Here is a 19,142-nt window from a genome sequence, read left to right as displayed (position 1 = left end):
GAGGCTCTGGCTGAGTGGGTATGTGGGGGCGGAGTATTTTGAACTCTCTTCAGTAAAGGTTTATAAGAAAAATGTGTATTTTTATCATAAAAGAAAACATGCCTGTCATCATTAACAGCCAATAACGACTACCTCTCACTATGTATACTGCATCAGGCAAAGCTCTTTACATTCATAATTTCACAGTAAAGCGCATTGTGAACGTTGCATGACTACAGATGAGGTACGTATTTCTAAGTCCCTTTGGCATACGGAGAAAGCAAGGATGTGCAGCCGGTAAGTGGCAGTCTGGCAGAGGTCAGAGTTCCAATGTCTGATACTCTTTTTTTTTTTTAACATCTTTATTGGAGTATAATTGCTTTACAATGGTGTGTTAGTTTCTGCTTTATAACAAAGTGAATCAGTTATACGTATACATATGTTCCCATATCTCTTGCCTCTTGCGTCTCCCTCCCTCCCACCCTCCCTATCCCACCCCTGCAATGTCTGATTTTTTTTGTTTGTTTGTTTTTTGCGGTACGCGGGCCTCTCACTCTTGTGGCCTCTCCCGTTGTGGAGCACAGGCTCCGGACGCGCAAGCTCAGCGGCCATGGCTCACGGGCCCAGCCGCTCCGCGGCATGTGGGATCTTCCCGGACCGGGGCACGAACCCGCGTCCCCTGCATCGGCAGGCGGACTCTCAACCACTGCGCCACCTGGGAAGCCCAATGTCTGCTATTCTTAACCACTATTTTTCCATTTAAAATTGGAAAGGACTTTTAAAGAAAACTCATGGTTTCGTGCACAACCAGTTAACGTTTTGGTATTTTCCTACCATTCTTACGTCCTGTTGTTAAACGTAATTATACAAACAGGTGTGTGTGTGTGTATGTTTTTTCACTTACTCATTAAACAAATATTTCTTGACAGTCTGCTATGGGCCATGCTCTGTTATGTGAGCTGAAAAAGAGACTGATAATATTAATAATTTTGTTTGGAAATGTTTAGTCTGAGGTGCTTACATCTTAGATAGCCAAGAAGAGATATTCAGTAGACAAATTGAATATATTCCTGCCTAGAGCTCAGTGTAGAGGTCAGGGCTGGAGGTGTGACTTAAATACACTTTACAGAAAGTGTGAAGTTATTTAAAGCCATGGAACTGGATGAGATGTTTTAGGGAGAGAGCGATGAAAGGGAGGACAAAGAAAAGAAGAGGACCCAAGTTGAACGTTGGAATGCTCCACCATTTAGCAGTGACCAGAAAGGTGACTGGGAAAGAGAGCCAGTGAGGTAGAAACAGACTAGTCCTGGCCTGGAAGCAGAGCCAGTGAAAACTGAGGAGAGAGAAGTAGCTGCTGAACCTGACAAGGTGATGGTCACTGATGACCTTGACAAGTATGGTCCGGTGTAGAGGAAAGGAAGCGAAATATGTATGGATTGAGGAGGCAATCAGGTGAAGAAGTAAAGTAGATAAAACACTTTCGTATTGTTACTGGCATTACGACATCAATGTTTTTATGTTGTCACAGGGTTGCTGTAAATATTTTTAATGGATTCATAGCATTTATGGATTTTATTTTTTAATAATAAAATATAGAAATGCCCAATGTTTGACTGGCTTCCAGTAAGCTAATTGGCTTTTTTTTTTTTTTCTTTAGGTGGTTCTTCACCTTGTTGGGTCACAGAGCCTTCAAGGAGTCTAAGTCTAAGCTGTAGACCTTCTCTTCAGAAAAATACTAATAAGCTCATTCACACTAAAATGTATAGATGATTTCAAAGAGAAGTCTGCAGTTACCTGAGGGTAAGAGCCCCTACTCTAAGCAATGTTCCCAACCTATTGCTAAAATTACCCCCAGATAATTGTGTCCTTTTGCTTCTCTGTCATTTATTTTTGGTAATGGAGTTAATGGGACAATAAGGAGTAGAGAAAAACATGAAAATCAAAAAACTGACACAAGTTATATATTGCATTGTTACTCATTATATGATCCGTATAATATTGACAGCTCTGGTTGAACAATTTATCAATACAACATGGTGGTTAAGAGCATAGATGCTAGAACCAGATTGCCTGGGTTTGAATCCTACCTCTGCCATTTATTACTGGTGTAGTCTTGGGGAAGTTACTTACCTTCTCTGAGCCTCAATTCCTTTTATGTAAAACGGAGCTAATGAAAGCACCTACCTTATAGGGCGTTGTTGTGCAGAGTAAAGAAGCTAATGGATGAAAGGCGCCAGGTACCATAACTGCACAACCTTTGACAAGTTACCTAACCTTTCTGAGACCCAACTTCCTGATCTATTAAAAGAAGTGTTAATAATACCAGTTTTTCAAGGAATTGTATTGGCGCACAGAGAATGGTATAAATGTTTGCTGAATGAATAAGCAGTCTACTGTCTGGCTACCTGACAAGTTCCTTAAGGGCAGAAACCATGTACTTTTTCAACTTTGTATCACCAGTGTATCCTGTGAACTTAAGAGTTTAATGAATGTTTGTTGAATTAACAAAGCGTACAGTACTTTGTTTAACCCTGACAAACTCAAGACTAATGTAACTCCTGCACTGGATGAGGGTTGTGCCACAGGATTGTTAAGGTTTCTTCCAAAGCTGTTTCTGAGGTTCTGTGGAATATCCAAAGCAGCCACGAAGAACACCACTCTTTACTTATGAATCTTCTTGCCCCCCAGCTTTTGCCCTCCATGCCAAGGCCTTAAATACCCCTTGCAATCCTCGTTTCTTTTTACCGCAATGGTTCTGCCTGCCCCATCCATTCCAGCTAGTTCACTTAGACACATAATTCTTTCTTTCCTTCCTTCTTAAGCTTGATTGGGAAGTTTTGCTTTTTAATCTTTGTTTCCTTCGTGCGCACTCTAATTTAAAGCCCAAGGGACTACAAGAACACATGAGAAGTTTGCCTAGCCTAGACATGGAAGGCTTCTAGCTGGAGGTGACATCTAAGCTGAGATCTGGAAGATGGATAGAAGAAAACCAGGCAAGGGAGGAGCATGGACACAAATGGTGTTATCTAGGTAGAGGGAACAAGGGAAGGAGCAGTATATGCAAGGGTTCAAAGTAGTCAAATACAAATTTTTTTTTTTTTTTGCGGTATGCGGGCCTCTCACTGTTGTGGCCTCTCCCGTTGCGGAGCACAGGCTCCGGACGCGTAGGCTCAGTGGCCATGGCTCACGGGCCTAGCCGCTCCGTGGCATGTGGGATCTTCCCGGACCGGGGCGTGAACCCGTGTCCCCTGCATCGGCAGGCAGACTCTCAACCACTGTGCCACCAGGGAAGCCCAATTTGGTTGTTTTTATCTCTTAATCCAAAGCCACATCCTCTCAAGTTAGCACTGGGCACTGGTATCACCCTTAGTATCCTTGGGCTAATAAAAAGTAAAACAAAGAACAGGGTGAAACTCAGAGGTAGGGAGAGCCTCAGTTTCCTTAAGCGTAAGGTGGGGACAACAGTAATCCAAGGCTCTTGAAAGGTTAGTAAGATACTGTACGTGATGTCAGGAAGGGGGCAGGTCTGCATGGTGGGGCTCAAAAGTTGCAATATATCAAACGGGAAATGGTTCTGACTCAGAACAAGGGACCAAGGAAGTGAGATCTCAAACCAGTAGAGGGAAGTGAAGGGAAAAGAAGAAAGCCAAGGAAGATATTTTAGTAACTCTTAATTACGGTAGTTAAGAGAAGCTGACCCAAAGATCGTTCCCTTCTTGTGAGAACCATGTTCACTGTTGCATATAAATCGGGAGGCAGCAAGAGCATGGAGTTTGGATTCAGAGGAACATTTGGATCCCAATTCTAGGATCTTCCATGTATTAGCTGATAATTGGACCAGTGACTTAATCTCTCAGCCTCAGTTTCCTCACCTTTAAGTAATAACCAAGTCTGCCTTTTTACTTGCTGGTTAGTAAGGAGATCCTTTGACATAAAGCAGGTCAAAGTCTCTTGTAACTTATACATGCCTATATGAACAGTCTTTCTTATTTTTATTGTTTCTTTTTCAACCATATGATCGCTTTTTTGCACTGAGACCATTGAGCTTCTATTCTCCTTTCCTGGTTTATGCCTCAGGCATCAGAGACATTAGACCAGAAATTGCAAAGTGGTAGGCTTCACCAGCCCAGTGTAGCACACAGATATATTTTGCTCACCAAAAATGTTCGTGAAATCTTTTAATTTGTAAAAAATCTGGAGATTTCAAGTGAAAATCCAGATTTCTAGCTTCTCTTGAAAAATTAAAAACATCCACAGCACTGGGCCCACATTTGGAAGAGCAGCAATCACTCCCTGTAGTCCAAGCCCTGACCCCCTCGCTGGTTTATGTCTGAGGTACCCACCTGGCCCCCTTAGGCATTTCATTTTGCAGCATCTGCTCAAGAAGAAGGCTGTTGTCTTCGGTTTTGAATATGTCTCTTCCAGAGAGCAGATCATTGACGCTGCTGCCATTTTTACTGTTTAATACAGTGAGTGACTCAGCATTTTACAGGGGAGCTGGTGCAGTCTTTCCGTCGGTGTTAAAATATTTGGAACACCCTTCCCCACCTCCTGAAACACACATACAGACAAGCACACACGCTACTGCCTTCTGTGTTCAGCTTGTTTTCCTTCCCCACTTTCACTCACCGTTGGCATTTCTGTCGTGAACTTTAAATTCCTTATTTTCTTTTAAGAGATGCCAGAGGATAACCTAAATTAACCTGCTTTTTGAACAATTTAAACACCTACATATTTTCACATACCCACTTTCATGATTTCTACTCTCTATTTTTATCCTTAACTTGACATCTTCTGTAGGAAGGATAAGGGTCTCAGTTTGGATTTATCTCCCCTTCTCCATTTTCCCACCCTCCCCTTGGTTATATCTTTGCATGCGAATTGGCTTTTGTCCTATTACATCTTAGTTGCTTCTTTGAAGGAGAGGAGAGCTTGGACTCTGCTACCAGGTGTCCCAGGCTCACACCCTTGTCACTGCTATGTGAACCTCAGTTTACTCACCACCAAATTAGGGGTAATACTGGTGCCCCGCATGGAGCTGTTCCAAAGAGTCACTAACCTAATACTTTGGTTATCAAAGTGTGGTCCCCAAGCAGCAGCAGCAGCACCCAAGGGGAACTTGTTAGACATGTGAATTCTCAGGCTTCACCCCAAGCCTGTTGAATCAGAAACTCTGGGGATGGGGCCCAGTAATCCGTACTTTCACAAGCCTTCCAGGTGTTTCTGCTGCAGACTCAAGTTTGGGAATCACTGACCTCCTGTATGTTAAAGCACTTAGAACGTTGTCTGGCACATCCCATGTGCTACAGAATGTGTTTACTATTATTACTATTTAGTCTTTTATAAGTATTTGCTATTATCATTATTTTGTTCTCCTATCCACATTTGCAAGGTAGGTTGTATTATCCTCACTTTCAAGATAAGGGATCTGAAGATCGGAGAACTTCTAAGTGGTGGAAGGACTTGAATTCAGGTCTTCTAATATCAGTTTGCCTTTTTGCTACCCCACAGCTTAAGAATGCGAACTAGAAGGGCCAGGTTTAGAGAAATAAATGCTTGGATGTTATGGTAGACATTTGTTGATTTCTTGACAGTGTTTGTTCTCTCTTCCTCTGGAAGCAGCATCCTTATTTTCCTTTGAGGAATCACTCTTCCCTCATTCTTAGTGTCTGAAGTTCAGACTAGACACCTAGGAGGGCCTGTGTCCTAAGTTGTATTTCTTTGGCCAACTAACTGGTTCAGAGGTAAGCATGTGTCCCAAGCTGGGCCAGGGACCCTATCTGGAAGTTTTTTGAGCTATTGGGAAAAAGATGCTTCTTTTTCTTGAAGTTTTGCAAGATGATAGGAGCCTGAAGCTGTTGGTGGCCATTGTGTCACTTCATGGAGAGGTCTGCCTGTGAATGAACTCTGTGCAAAGTAGATGAGAGACAGGGAGGGAGAGAGATTGATTGAGATGAGCTTATGTGAGCCAATGGATCCATCCACCCAGTCCTTGGACTTTTCAGTCACCTTAGTTCACTAATTCCACTTTTGTATGCTTAAGCCAATTTTAATTGGGTTCTTTCACTTTCATCCAAAATAATACTTAAACAGCTGACTTAATATTTTTGTGTTGGGGCTTTCCTAGTGGCGCAGTGGTTAAGAATCCGCCTGCCAATGAAGGGGATACGGGTTTGAGCCCTGGTCCAGGAAGATCCCACATGCCATGGAGCAGGTAAGCCTGTGCACCACAACTACTGAGCCTGCATTCTAGAGCCTGTGAGCCACAGCTGCTGAGCCCATGTGCCACAACTACTGAAATCCATGCACCTACGGCTCGTGCTCCGCAACAAGAGAAGCCACCGCAATGAGAAGTCCGCGCACCGCAACGAAGAGTAGCCCCCACTGGCCGCAACTAGAGAAAGCCTGCACGCAGCAATGAAGACCCAACGCAGCCAAAAATAAAAATAAAACAAAATAAATAAATTTATTTAAAAAAAGATACATCTTAAGAGAATGGAAAGAAGCCACAGACTGGGAAAGATACTTGCAAAACACATATCTGATAAAAGATGTGTATCCAAAACGTGCAAAGAACTCTTAAAATTCAACAATAAAAAGAACTCAATTTAAAAAGGGCAAAAGATCTGAACAGACACCTCACCGAAGAGGATATACAGATGGCAAATGAGCATATGAAAGATGCTCAACATTGTATGTCATTAGAGAGTTGCAAATTGAAAAACATTAAGATACCACTACATACATGTTAGAACGGCTAAGCTCTAAAATACTGACAACACTAAATGCTGGAGAGGATGTGGAACAATAGGAACTCTCATTCATTGCTGGTGGGAATGCAAAATGGTACAGCCACTTTGGAAGACAGTTACCTATTTCTCATAAAGCGAAACATTGGCTTATCCTATGAGCCACCTGTCACTCTCCTAGGTATTTATCTAAATGAATTGAAAACTTATGTCCACACAAAAACCTGCACATGGATGTTTATAACAGCTTTACTCATAATTGCCAAAACTTGGAAGCAACCAGGATGTCCTTCAATAGGTGAATGGATAAACTATGGTACATCCATACAATAGAATATTATTCATTGATAACATGAAATTAATCTGAAAAAGAATGGATGTATGTATATGTATAACTGAACCACTTTGCTGTACACCTGAAACTAACACAATGTTGTAAATCAACTATACCCCAATATAAAATAAAAATTAAATTAAAAAAAGTGAAATGCGCTATCAAGTTTCAGAAAAACATAGAAGAAGCTTAAATGCATATCACTAAGTGAAAGAAGCCCATCTGAAAAAGCTACATACCGTAGACTCCAACTTTATGACATTTTGGAAAAGGCAAAAGTATGGAGACAACAAAAAGATCAGTGGTTGCCAGGGGCTGGGAGGAGGGGACAAATAGGTGAAGCACAGGGGGTTTTTAGGGCAGTGAAACTATTCTGTGTGATAGTTTGTGTAATGGTGGATATGTGATTTTATGCATTTGTCAGTACTTATAAAACAGGGGCTTCCCTGGTGGCGCAGTGGTTGAGAGTCTGCCTGCCGATGCAGGGGACACGGGTTCGTGCCCCGGTCCGGGAGGATCCCACATGCCATGGGGCGGCTGGGCACGTGGGCCATGGCCGCTGGGCTTGCGCGTCTGGAGCCTGTGCTCCGCAACGGGAGAGGCTGCAACAGTGAGAGGCCCACGTACCGCAAAAAAAAGAAAGAAAGAAAGAAAACAGTACAACACAAAGAGTAAACCCTAATTTAAACACAGACCTTAGTTAGTAATAATGTATCAACATTGGTCCATCCATGGTAACAAGTATACCACAGTAATGCAAGATATTAATAATGGGGGAAATTATATGGGAAGGGGAAGGGGGTATACAGGAATTCACTATACTTTCTGTTCAATTCTTCTGTAAACTTAAAACTGCTCCAAAAATAAAGCCTATTAATTTTTTAAAATTACATCTCCTCCTAACTCCTTCTCCTTGTAAACCCAAAAGTTCTTTGGAGAAGATCATGGCTACTTGAGATGGGATCTAGAAAGACAACACCCTGCTCTTGAATCCTGGGAGCTCCAAGAGGAAGTAGGACCAGAATCTCATTAACACTAGAAACCAAGAAAATTTGGACCTGTGTGATTCAGAGTGAATCAGAAAGAGAAGTGAGTGACTCAGAACAGCAGCTAGGAAAAAAAAAGATGTATTTACATACTCAATGAATTTTTATTGAGTGCCTACTCTGTGTCAGGCACTGATCTAAAGGCTTAAGAGACAACAGTAAACAAATGAATTCCCTGCCTTCATGGGGCTCATATTCCAGTGTGGGAAACAAAAAATAAATATGTAAATCTCTAGTAGACCATCAGATGGCAATAAGTGCTATGGAGATAAATACAGCAGGTAGATAGAGAGAGTGACAGAAGCTTAATTATTCCACAGAATTCATTCCCCTTTTCATTTTTTAGAAAAAGAACCCCTATCTCAACTGCTTATACAAGTCAACATCAAAAAAATAAACCACACACACACACACACACACACACACACACAGTGGAATACTACTCAACCATAAAAAAGAATGAAATTTTGCCATCTGCAGCAATATGGTTGGACTTGGAGGGCATTATGCTAAGTGAAATAAGTCAGACGCAGAAAGACAAATAATGTATCATATCACTTAATAAAAAATGCAACAAACTAGCAAATATAACAAAAAAGAAGCAGAATCACAAATATAGAGAACAGACTGGTGGTTACCAGTGAGGAGAGGCAGGGAGAGGTAACATTGGAGGGGGAGTGATAGGTACAAACAATTGGGTGTGATATAGATTACAAGGATGTATTGTACAACACAGGGAATATAGCCAATATTTTGTAATAACTGTAAATGGAGCGTAACCTTTAAAAATTGTGTAAAAAATTTTTTTAAAAAGAACCCCTATCTCAACTTATAGCTGGTAACATGACCATGCATTAGAGACTACATTTCCCCCCCTCCCTCCATTTTGCACCTGGATATAGTGTTGTGACCAAGTTCAGTCCAAGGGGATATGAGTGGAAATGTTTTGTGTAACTTTCAGTCAGGTCATTAGCTGAAGGATAGAGCCACTTGCTTTGTACCCTTTCTTTCTCCTTCCAACTGGCTAAGAGATGGCATTGACTGGAGCATCCTTGGAAGCCAAGTGTGGAAGATGACAGAGCCCCCAGCTTTGGACTGCTCAATTCTTGACAGTTACACAAGAGGGAAATAAACGTCTATCTAGTATAAGCCACTTTGGGTTTGGATTTCTTTATTATTGCAGCTTAGCTGGTACTTAATTCAGGGAGCACCAGAGCAAAGTGAGAAGGGTTTGCTATGTTACATAAGGTAATCAGGGAAGCAGAAACATGAAGGAAGGGAGGGAGGGACCTCTGGAGATGAAGATAATTCCAGGCAGAAGAACAGCAAGTGCAAAGGTCCTGAGGCAGGATTGAGCTTCAGTCTGGTCCAGGAATAGCCAGGAGCCCAGCGTATCAGGAACACAGCAAGTAGGAGGGGAAGTCAGAGGTCTGGGGAGCAGATCACATAGGGCTTAATAGACCATACTAGGAAATTGCTGAAACAGCCTCTTAGAAAGAGCTGCTGTGGTCCCAAGGCAAGGACAGTGGAAGAAGGTCCATGGAAGAGGACATCACCAGATGCCTTGTGGGACCAGAGAAAGGAAGATTGCGATCCTCTTCTTGGTCATCTGTAAGATGATTTTTGCTTATATTCATGGGAAATTCTAGAGACAAAGACATTGTCATTTCAACATATACTCTTGGATGTATTCTCTTAAGCAAGTACTGTATTTGTAATAAAATACTGTCTGGGCAGATGTGTTTTCCAGAATTTCAGTGGGGATTTAACCTAAGTTATGAGTAATCCTCCTCCAAGAATGACCACATCCCAATGCCCAGGAACATCTCTGTCACAAGAGCTGTGCAGTCACAACATTATAAGCATTCCCCATTTTACAGACTAGGGAAACCCAGAGAAATCAATTGACTCACTTGAGATAGCACAATAAATTAACAGCAGAATTGGGAACTAGAATCCAGGTGTCCTGACCACCAATTTAATACCCTTTCCATTACAATGAACTTTACTTCAGGCTAGGTATAAAAGGTGATGGTGAATATTAAGTCACAAAACAATCCCTAAGGACATTTGCACCGGGTTTGGTTGGGGTATCCATTATTTGTCAGCAGCAGGTTTTTTTCCCTAATGATTCTTTGCGCAAAGCAGGGTGGGATGAAAAACTGCATTGATTGCACACAGTCAGATAATCTAGATGGAGGTAATTAGTGTTAATAAGGCCTTTTATTTATAAAGGACTTGGAGGTTTCTAAAGGATTTAGCACCCGTCAACTCCTCTGATCCTTATGGCATCCCTGCAAGGTAAGCAGGGTAGATATAATTTCCGTCACATTATAGATAAAGTAATCCCAGAGGCAAGAAGTGACTCCGCTGGGGTCACGCACCTTTGATTGATGGTGCCAGACTTTCTTACTCTAGGTTCAAAAGACTTGTTGCCACACGTGTCTGCTCAGACGATTAATAGCTGACACTTTATAGCTCTTACTAGGTACCGGATACTGTTCTAAGTGCTTTGCATATGATGACTCATTTACTCTTTCTACAAGGTAAATTCTGTTATTATCCCCATTTACTGATGGGAAAACTGAGACTGAGTTACCCAAAGTCACATAGTTTCATTAAGCAGTCAGAGCTGGAACCCAGATATCCATAGACTGTATCCAGAACCTGTGCTTTTGGCCACTGCACTGTGCTACCTCTCCAGTTAGGACTTGCAAGCAATTTTACGATTCATGGGCACACATCAAGAGTCTCTGAGATCAAGTTCAGATGCCTCATGATTCTAATGACTATCCTAAGACCTTCCTTAATGTGTATGGGCACTTGATGTTATCTACTTACATGATAGAGAGATGTGATCAAGATTTGATTTTTAGACATTCATCTGGTGGGGTGGAAGAAAGTTGTGCATAACAATAGTTACTTTGGCATGAATGTTGAAGTTTTTACAGGTAACAGTGAACAGCCTACTGTTCTGCAGAAGAATCAATGCTGAGAAGATTGCTTCACTCTCTTTTTCTTTAATTCATTAGTAATATGGAGGACTATAGAAGACACGCGTAGTTTCCATATATTCTTTTGGTAGCACTACTTTTATTTTCTTTTAGGGAATCCCCTCTTTATTTATTCTCAGTGCATGTGGTTTTAATTCCAACCCATCTCCTATCTCCAGGGTTGGATGCATGATCCAGACCCAGGCCCAGTGTATCTCCCTGAAAAAACAAAGTGATTGGTTTGGGGATAGGTCTGTGATCCTAGTCAGTCCAGTGAATGTCGTCACTAGGACTTTTTTTTTTTTTTTGCGCTACGTGGGCCTCTCACTGTTGTGGCCTCTCCCGTTGCGGAGCACAGGCTCCGGATGCGCAGGCTCAGCGGCCATGGCTCACGGGCCCAGCTGCTCCGTGGCACGTGGGATCTTCCCGGACCGGGGCACGAACCCGTGTCCCCTGCATCGGCAGGCGGACTCTCAACCACTGCGCCACCAGGGAAGCCCCTCCCTAGGACTTTTACTTGAACTGTTGGGAAACAGAAACCCTCTTCCTATTTAATGGTTAAACACAATAGAGCATAAACTGGAGGCTACTGGTGGCTATCCTGACCTGTGAGGGAATATTTGCATTAGAATGAAGCTAAGACAGATAAAAATAGAATGAAGAGATAGAATCAGGTTCCTGATGATAAATTTGGAGCATCGAAATCTAGCTGTGTCTACCCTTGGACTTTTCAATAATATGAACCAATACATTCCCTTGTGTGTTTAAGCAAATCTGAGTCAGATTTCTGTTGCTTGCAACCTAGATTAATTTTCCTGATTGCTTAATTAATTGTTCTGATTAATACAGGTATAATTCATATGCCAGACTTTCTGCTTTGCCTGAAAGTGAACTGTATCAGTTATCACCACAATAAAGCTGCATAAAAAACAACCACAGTGACGTGCAACAAGTCTGTGGCTGGCTGGTTCTGATGTTCTGGGTTTGTCTTGGTTGATCTTGCTGGGCTTGCTGGCATCTGTGGTTTGCTGACCGAGTGGTTGGGGGCTGGCTAATCTCGCGTGGCCTTGGCTTGGATTACTTGGCTACATAGCTCTGCTTTGTGTGGTCTCTCATCATCCAGCAAGCTAGCCTGAGCTTTTCTCATGGACAGGTAGAGGCCTGAGACAGCCTGGAAGAGAGCAAGACCTAGGCTCAGGACGGTCACACACCACTTTGACCTTATTCTATTTGGCAAAGCAATTACAAGAATAGCCCCTATTCAGTGGGTGGGGAAATGGTCTCCATCTCTTGATGGGAAGAGCTGCAAGTTCTCATTGCAAAGGGCATAACTAAAGGGAGGAGTGGAGAATTAGAACCACTTTTGTAATCAGTCCACCACACTCCTCCTTGTTACATTTATAAAACAGTGGTGGTAAAGAGATAAAATAAGCAAATGGATGCTGGAAATTACCAGTTGCTTACCAAAGGTAGCACGTTCCTTCAGTGCAGGATATGATGCTTACCTGTCCTTATTTCACCCATTTGACATGTGTGATTTTTCTTTAAGTTGGAAAGAGTTATAGAAACTCTGTTCCAAAAAGAGACTTTGAAGGTCATCTGGCCCAACCGCCACATTTTTCAGAAGAAGAGACCAGACCCCAAAGTTAGGGAACTTTCCCAGGGCCATGCAGAGGTGGATCTGGACCCTTACCTGGTGACAGCAGGCTTTCCATCATCTTGTGCTGTTCCCTTCCCACGCCAAGGCAGTACACGCTTGAACTTTGGAGTCAGTCAGCCTGGGTTCTAGTCCAGGCCTTATCACTTATGAGCTATGAGACTTTGGACAAATTATTTAACCCCTCTCTGGATGATGACAGTAGCACTTATCACATAGGGTTGTTGTGAGGGTTCAATGAGAGAAGGTAAATAAAGCACATAGTAAGTGTTCAATAAATTTTGCCTGTCATTGTTTCTTAAAACACAGCATTTTTCTGTTTGGCTTACTCCTGTCTACATTTAGTCTGGGTTTAGGAGTTTAGGGGAACTGAACGTATCACAACTCCTAATACTTAGATATCAGGGAGTAAATTAATCTTTTAAAATTATACTAGATTACAATTCCACATTTTCTTATAAGAAGAGATGCTTGTAGCCTAGTTCATCTGCTTATTTACTAACAAACGTTTCCTGAGGGTGTACTCAGAGTCAGGCATTGTATTCGTTTGCTATTGCTGCAACATATTACCACAGACGTAGTGCCTTAAAGCAGTATGGTAAAGCAATTCAGTCCTGGAGGTCACAAGGACCTCCAGGCTGCATTCTTTCTGGAGGCTCTAGGGACAATCTGTTACCTTGCCTTTTCCAGTTTCTTGAGGCTCCCAGCATTCCTTGGCTCGTGGCCCGCACCACTCCACCCTCTGCTTCTATCATCACATCTCCTTATGTCCCTCTGCTTCCATTGTCTCATTGCCTTCTCTGAACCTCCTGCCTCCCCTTCAGACCTCTCCATGTGGCTTGTGCTTCCATACAGCATGGTAGCCTGGAGTAGACAGAGTTCTTACATGGCAGCTCTGAGCTCCTAGATGAGCGTTCTCAACAAGCAAGACAGAATCTTCAAGGCCACTTATGAACTAACCTTAGAAGTCACATAGCTTCATTTCGCCATGCTCCTTTGGTTGAAGTAGTCAGAGGCTTACCTAGACTCAAGGGAAGGGATCACATGCCTTGGTGGAAAGAATTTCAAAGAATTTGTAGTTACATTCTTAAAAATGGACTGGACTTCCCAAACAGGAGTTTTTTTCGGTAGCCGCTGCGTTTCACCTGCCTTGGACTGTGGAGGCCTCTGAAGTTGGCAATGGTTTCCTGCACACTGCTGAGTCGGACGGCAGCAGATCTCTGGCTCAGAGGCAATGAAGCTGAAATCTAGTGGGGGTCCCCCTGAATTTTGCTTCTCAGGTCTTTCTACCAGTTCTGTGAGCACCTAATTTCCTGTATTAAATACCCTTCTACTTGAAATACCTAGAGTGATATCTGTTTTCCCTATAGGAATCTGACTGATACACCCTTCAAAATCTTCTCTCTTAACTGCTGTCTCTCACATTATTAACCTTCACCGCTTTTCTTATGCTCCCAGCCTGCTCCCCAACAGCCCACCCACATGCCCACACACCCAGCATGCCCCTAGGAAGACGATTCTGCTTCTTATTGCTCAGAAAAAAGAATACGTTGGGTATGACCTCCCTCAGCTATCCTCTCTACCCAACTGGAGCTATAGCTGCCCTTTTTGTTTCCTTCTGCTCCATCTTAAAAGAATTCTTCTGTACTTCTAGAAAAAAAAAGAAGATAAGACTTTTTTATGTGGTACATGACACCTTTTATTTACCTTTTCAACCTAATTTTCTGCCACTTCCTCATATGTTCCTGTACTAATTACAGTAAACTAACTTCCTTGATAAATAAAAACGGTGGAAATGTTGCTGTAACAAAAAACCCAAAAATCTATGGTGGCTCAAACACAATCAAAGTTTATTTCTTGCTCAAAGAACAGTGCTGGACAGGTGAATAATCAATGGGGCAAGATCTCCTGTTTTTAGGTACCCAGATTGATGGAGACCCAACCGTTTTCAACATGTGCTTTCCAAGCTCACCTTTCCAGACATCCAGGAGGGGAAAAGCATATGGGGGATATACATAGAGGGTTTTTATGGGGCAGGCCTAGAAATGTCTTTTCTGCTCCCATTCCATTAGCTAGAATTCAGTCACATGGCTACATCTAACTGCAAAGGAGGTTGGGAAATGTAGTCTAGCTATGTGCCCAGGAGGAAGGAAAAAAATGGGTTTTGGTGAATATCGGTCTGTGCCGATGTGCCTTAAACCTTGGAAAACTTAATTATTCAACAGTTTAGCTTTGTCACTTCTAAATTAAGGATAATAATAGCACCTCTTTAGGGCTGTTATAAAGATTAAATGTACTGTACTATAAACCAGCCTTAGAACATGGCCTGGCACATAATCAGCCTCCATCCATAACCTTGAGTTATCTGCTGTTGTTGTTATTATCATTACATCATCATCATCATCCTTAGAGACTCAGCTTAAGTATTACTTCCTATGTAAAGCCTCAGTTCTCCCTTTCCCCTCCTGCCCATTTCTCTCCCAGAGTTATATTGTATTATAACTGTTGTAGGATTGGTCCCTCCTCTACATGCTACTTGAGGGCAAGGAGTGGGTTTAATTATTTTTGTATCTCAAGTACCTAGCATAGTCCCTGGGATATGATAGATGTTCACTAAATATTTATTGAAGGAGGAAAAAGGGAAGTTATGGAGGAAAGAAGGGGACTTCCCTGGTGGTCCAGTGGTTAAGACTCCGTGCTTCCAACGCAGGGGGCATGGGTTCGATCCCTGGTCGGGGAAGTTCTGCATGTCATTAAAAAAAAAAAAATCTATGGAGGAAAGAAGGAAGGGAAGAAAGGAAGGAGGGAGGAAGGAAGGAAAACCATGTAAGGGTCAACATCTTGTCATGGGTAGATTCATGAAAGGGCCACCTGGTAAACTTCATAGTGGCTTCAGTCATCGCCATACCCCAGCTCCCAGGGGGTCTGAGCTCCTCCCAGCTCAGGGGCCAAGGCTGTTTGCGTGCCCTTCACACCCTGCATTGGCTGCCCTTGTGCACCGCCTCACATCCTCTCAGCCTAGCTTTACTCCAGCCATTGATGCAGCCTCTGGCTGCCAGAGGTGTGAGCCTACGGTCCCTCACCTCAGGGGCCCGCGTCTCATTCTGCCCTGGGGCTGCTCTCACTCCACTTCTTTGGGCACCTGCAGAAATGTGTTTTGACTTTCACATATGCAAACACGAGAGTGCAAGGAGTTGGCATCTTGTGGGGCAGCTGAACCAGTGAAGGACAGGAGTTAGTGGATAAAAGTTCCTTTTTTCCAGCTCTTGGGTAGATGATTCTGGTAGGGTGACCAACCCATCCTGGTTTTCCTGGGACTTTCCTGGTCTTTACGCCGAGAGTCCCACATTGTAGGAACCCCCTCAATTCTGAAAGGCATTCTACAAGACTTCTCATGAGGTTCCAGTGGGGGTCAAGTCCCAGATGCCCAGAGCTTAATAACACACCAGGATTGCCTTTCCCTACCTACTTCCACGCAAGCCCCTGTCTCAAGCTCTGCTTTCTGTTGGTCTTTGAATTGGGAAGCTCTGAGCTTCCCTGTGCAGGGATGAGTGTTTCCAGCTCTAGAAAACTAAAAAACGCAGAGGCAGGGGAAATGAGTCAGGGCCCCAAATAGCCAAATTATCACTTTCCTGATGTCGCTACAAAATTAATCTGGAAGATATGGTATCATTTAAAGGTATTATCAGGAAATGTATCCACAGTACCAACTAGACAAGATTTTAGGGCCAAGAAGATTTGCCTTTAACTTTTAAGAAAGATCTTCATAAAACTGAAGAACTTGAAGCCATGACATGACAGCCAGTGGTGTGCCTGCTTGTGAGAGCTGATTGCTAAATATTCAGGAATTTTGCAAGCCAAACAACCATTGGTAGCTTGAAACCAGCCTTGGGAAGAGTACTGACAACATAGAAATTGGAAAACGCTGAAATTGGGGCTCCCTCTACCGCCGGAGCTGGTTTACCAGCCCATCACTACTTCCAGCTTTGATCACTGGTAGCTTCTTATCCAGGACTGTGGCTAAATTAAGTATGTGTGTCTTAAAAAGAATTTTTTTTTCTCCCCTGCTTTTTAGATTGTGGACACAACAATCAGTCATTAAAACCTGTCTTTCTGTCTCCCTCCACAGAGGTTTTCTTTACAGAGTCTATGAATCTGAAAGATGCAAATTCCTGTAGAGGTCTTTGGCAGGATTACACACCCCCAAGTCCCGCAGGTCCTGCCAGGGGCTGGGCCCTGCCCAGAAGCTCTCAGAACCACATCAAGGTGTCACGCTGCTGTTTCAAGGGAGTTTGTCCTCATGAATTGCCTCTCTGGGGACTTTGGGCAATTCTGGAAGGATTTTGGAAGCCTGGTTGGAATCTTTGCTGTGTCACTTGGTAGCTCTGTCACTGGGCAAGTTACCTAACCTCACTGAGCTTCCTTACATGTAGACTGAATAATACCTACTTGAGTTTAACTTCTGGGTTTAACCAGAAGCTAAGGAAATTTAAGCGTTAAGGCACCTCACTTGTATGAGCCCCTCATGGCCGGGGAGGGGGGCTTAGGCATGTTTCATTTCTAATCTTATAATCTAAACTTCACCCCTCACCCCCACCACAAAGTATATAATCTTCAGAGACTCAGACAACTCGGATCAGCTCCTGCTTGCGGGAATGAATCATAACACATGCAAAACGCTTTGCCCAGGTCTGGCCCATTGTAAGAGCTTCATAAATAGTCCCTGTTGTAATGCAGGTAATTTCCCTCCCTCACCACAGGTCCCACATCATTTTCCTCCACTCTCTAAGTGTCAGCACTTGTCCATGTTCTGTTCATAGTTTGCTTCTCCTCCACCTACCACACTGGCTTCTTGCCAACCACTTGCCACTTGGCCAAATTTATTCCAAGAGGTGCAGCACGCAGTGCCTCACTGCCTTGATTTTAATGATGGGAAAACAGTGTTTAGCAATTATGATCTTCATCTCCTTGTGATGTGACAGCAAGGAGAGACTGTAAATAAATTGCCCGAAGCTCCTTGGTGTGACGGGGAATCAAGGTCATATTAACACTTAACAAAACATCCAACAGGACAGGAAAACAAAGGGCAGTTGAGGCAACGCTGTGCAGCTTTGCCAGTTGTTAAAATAAAAGGCCAATCGTCCATCAACCATGATGTAGAGATACTTCCCTTAAGAGCATATGTATCTCAGAATTATCAAAAGGCTCTGTCACCCTAATAATGGGTTTTTAGCACAGGCAGAGGGAATGTAAGCCACATTTAGTGCAGTTGGCACTGCAGTTGTAACAAGAATTTCAGAGCCATTCGTCTTTACTCAGGGTGAGTTAAGGGAGTGAATGGCATGCCTGGGAGCCGGACGTGCACTCCTTCCCTGAGCTGTAAGAAAAGACCTTGACTCAGATGCAACTTAGGTGCAGCCCTTACTGACAGAATGTTGTATACAAGGCACCCCGAGTGGTGATGAGTTAAACCATTTCTCTGGTGCGTTCTTTTTTTTAATTTTTTTAAACATCTTTATTGGAGTATAATTGCTTTACAATGTTGTGTTAGTTTCTGCTGTATAACAAAGTGAATCGGCTATACATATACGTATATCCCCATATCCCCTCCATCTTGAGTCCCCCTCCCACCCTCCCTGCCCCACCCCTCTAGGCGGTCACAAAGCATCTCTGGTGCTTTCTAGTACGCAGTGCTGGAAGCTGTCCAGTCAGGTGGAAGGAGTGAGGCCATTGGGATCAGATGAATCTGATTTAATCGTGGCTCTGCTTTGTACTGGTGTATGACTTAGACTATTTATGCAACCTCTGATCCTCAGGTGTCCTCATCTATAAAATGGGAATAATACCACTCACCTGCAGGGTTGCTGAAACGTAGCAAGTACATAATATGTGTTCATTTTCTTACCCTATTCTGAAAGCGTAGCATCCAAGTGCAATTCTGGTATTCTTAGACACTGTTTATGTAGCTTTTCTGAATCTTGCATTATTTTAGTAGTTGAAACATTTTGTCTTATTACAAAAGCAATATATTATTTTATAAATTTATTTATTTATTTATTTTTGGCTGCACCGGGTCTTCCTTGCTGTGTGTGGGCTTTCTGTAGTTGTGGCGAGTGGGGGCTACTCTTTGTTGCAGTGCACGGGCTTCTCATTGAGGTGGCTTCTCTTGTTGTGGAGCATGGGCTGTAGGCGTGCAGGCTTCAGTAGTTGTGGCATGCGGGCTTCAGTAGTTGTGGCTCATGGGCTCTAGAGCACAGGCTCAGTAGTTGTGGCGTACAGGCTTAGTTGCTGCCTGGCATGTGGGATCTTCCCGGATCAGGGCTCGAACCTGTGTCCCCTGCATTGGCAGGTGGATTCTTAACCACTGTGCCACCAGGGAAGTCC

At 43.1% G+C, this 19,142-nt stretch overlaps 1 long non-coding RNA gene across 1 annotated transcript; it reads left to right on the top strand.

Annotated features, from left to right (window-relative positions):
* Positions 1–38: 38 nt before the first annotated feature.
* Positions 39–6,398, top strand: LOC132433292 (uncharacterized). Its single transcript, XR_009521111.1, has 3 exons — positions 39–276; positions 1,637–1,779; positions 6,107–6,398. It is a non-coding gene; the product is annotated as an uncharacterized lncRNA (long non-coding RNA).
* The last annotated feature ends 12,744 nt before the right edge of the window (positions 6,399–19,142 follow it).

The sequence above is a fragment of the Delphinus delphis genome, chromosome 11 (genome assembly GCF_949987515.2).
Source record: "Delphinus delphis chromosome 11, mDelDel1.2, whole genome shotgun sequence".
Classification (NCBI taxonomy): domain Eukaryota; kingdom Metazoa; phylum Chordata; class Mammalia; order Artiodactyla; family Delphinidae; genus Delphinus; species Delphinus delphis.
The sequence above is the reverse complement of the archived record's forward strand: the minus strand, read 5'-3'. Positions and strand labels throughout refer to the sequence as shown.